Below are 2,935 nucleotides of genomic sequence, written 5' to 3'. Positions count from 1 at the left end.
TTTTTTTTTAAAATTTAGGTTGTTTATTTTTCATTTCAATGAACATCTACAGAGATTTTGGGATTCCATTCATTCATTGTTGCACCCTTCTCCCACATTTTTACTTTATAAGAGATAAAAGGCGGCCTAGTGGCAAGGAGCTGCAACTACAATCCCAGAGGTGCACGGTTCAAATCCACCAGATGCTCTGCCGGGGAAGGAGGGGCAGTCTCCTCCTGTACCAGTCAGATCTGATTTGATGGTACACTCACACAAAAATATTAAAATAAAAATTTTTTTTAAAAGAGATAAAAGGAGAGAAAAATTAAACAGAGAAGAAGTGTCTGAGAGGTGGTAAATGAGAGTAGAAATACCCCAGTGGCACAAAGAAAGAAGAGTTGGGAGTTGAAAACATCCTTTGGACCCATGGTCTTACACAGGGAAACTTTTAGAACCAGGAGATATAGAGAATACTTTCTCTTCGAACTGGCATTATGAATCTGAACTTCTAGCCTTCTGACTGGGCGAGACTAAATTCTTGCTTGCTAATGCCATTACTTGTACCTGTTTCTGCTGCAGAAGCCCTAGGTAACTAAGACACTAACTACCCTGTGAATCTGTTTTCAGGAATATGGAAAGTGTGATTTTGAGAATTATTGATGACTATTGTTGACTTACGTGGCTAGGAGAGATTGGTCCTTGGAGAAGGACATCATGCTCGGAAGGGTGGACAGACAGCGCAGGAGAGGAAGATCCTGGATGAGATGGATTGATACAGTAACTAGGGCAGTGGGGGTTGGTGTTTTGAAGTTAGTGAGACTGGTACAGGACAGGGAGGGGTTCAGAGCTGCTCTACATAGGGCTACTGTTGCTGTACGTTATGGGCTACTCAATGGTACATAACAACAATAACATACTATGATAGATTTGGAAGCGGTAGTGGCATCCACTTCCTAAATAACATGCCTCCAGAAACTCTATGAACTTTGATAAATGTCGATAGTTGTAGAGGGGCTTCAGGCCTTTTGTTCATAGGGTCATTATGAGTAGTGCTTAATTTGAAGGCAATCAACAACAACAACAATAACATTGTTGACTACCCAGCTCTCAGACCAGTGAAATACCTAGAAAGAAAGCTCAGGGACAAGATTATAAGGATTTCATTTAAGTATACAAGTTATACTAACTCTAAAAGAAAAAAAAATAGAAGAGAGAAAAACAACAACAAACAAAACCAAGTTTTATTAACTCTGAAGATGACACCATAATGCCTAGGAAGGGAAATGAGACGGCTTCAGAGCAAGGAGGAAAGAGGTACTCCTTTCCATGTACCCTTGGCTGTTCTTGTTATGTGCCATCATACCCTTAGGTAACTTTTAAATCTTGTTTCATTTGCAAAGATCACCTACTTAACTATATGGATGTAGATATAGGTATATCCAACCACCTGTCTGTCAGTTTGTGATACTGTGGTGGCTGGTGTGTTGCTGTGATGCTGGGCATTACAAGCAGAGTCATCCATGGTGACAACTTTCAATGGAGCTTCCAGACTAAAACTAGGAAGCAAGGCCTGGATGATCCACTTGGGCAAATTCACCAGTGGAAACCTTATGGGTTATGACAAAACATTGCCTTCTTCTCTTGCTTTACACACGTCATTGGGAAGGACCAATCTCTAGAGGAGAATGCCACATTTGGTGAAGCACAGGGGCAATGAAGGTGTGTGGGAGACCCTCAATGAGATGGATTGGATCCATATTTACAATGACAGACTTGGATATGCTGGAAGTTGTGAGGGTGATGCAAAACCAGGCAGTATTTGGCTCTGTTGTGTTTAAGGTCGCCCTGAATGGAAGCCAACTAATGACAGTGAAGAAAAGCAGCAATTGGATGTCAGGTACTATGTGAAGTTCTGGTGCCTTGTCATTGAGGAAGGCAGTCTTTATTGCCTCACAGAGATCCCATCTGGAAGAAAGATTCAGACAGTTAATCAGGTAATGACCACACAGTGTCACAGTGATGATGAGAGGCTCCGAGAGACCAGGCAGCTGTGAAGGAGGCTTTTTGACCCAGACTTAGGGAGGGGAAGCCTTCCTGGTACAGCAATGTCCAGAAGGGTGCGTAGGAGTTAGCCAGGGGAGGGAAGAGAGTTCCAGGCAGAGGGAGGAACATAACACGTGCAAAGACCACAGGGGCCATAAAAATGTGGCTGCTTCCTGGAATTGCAAGCCATCAGATCTGGATGGAGAGCTGAGTTGGGGGAGGTGAGTGGAGAAATGAAACTGCAGAGGTAAGGCCAGCTCATAAAGCATATTATGTATGAGTTTAAGTTCAGTTTGTGATCACTTTGAAGGCAATTGAGGAGCCCTGAGGGACTGAGGTTAGTAATAATACACTTACATTGGAATGCCCTTGTTGTACCAAGCACTGTAGACTTTCTACATGAGTTAACACACTTGATTTTTCCCATAAGCCTATGAAATATTTACTATCACTTTATGGTCGAGGAAACTGAGGCTCAGAAAGGATAAAATTCACTGTTAAATATTGCATGTTCACGTAGGCAATATCATGGCTATCTAGGCACACAGCTTGCCCAGGGGAGAGCTAAGAATCTCAACCAGGCACTTACTCAGCTTGCCACACTGCTAGAGCAATAGTTTTTGTTTTGTTTTATTTAGAAATTTCAAAAAATATCTATTTTTTGGCAGCAAAGTGTTCTTTTTTTAAAAGAAAACTTTCGTTTTCTACTGGTTTACTTACAAATTTCATATGCATTGTTTTTCAGACCATCTTTCCCATGTTCTTTACCCACCCCTCCCCCCACCCATCAAATTATGTGACTCTATGATAGCAACAATGTCAGTCTAGAGACTAAGGTGTGCCTGATTGAGTCCATGGTCTTCACAATTACTTGCTATGCATCAGAGAGCTATATAATGATAAGGATAGAAGG

Source organism: Elephantulus edwardii, unplaced genomic scaffold, assembly GCF_000299155.1.
Source record: "Elephantulus edwardii isolate Elephantulus edwardi_28Jun2011 unplaced genomic scaffold, EleEdw1.0 scaffold00058, whole genome shotgun sequence".
Classification (NCBI taxonomy): Eukaryota; Metazoa; Chordata; class Mammalia; order Macroscelidea; family Macroscelididae; genus Elephantulus; species Elephantulus edwardii.
The sequence above is the reverse complement of the archived record's forward strand: the minus strand, read 5'-3'. Positions refer to the sequence as shown.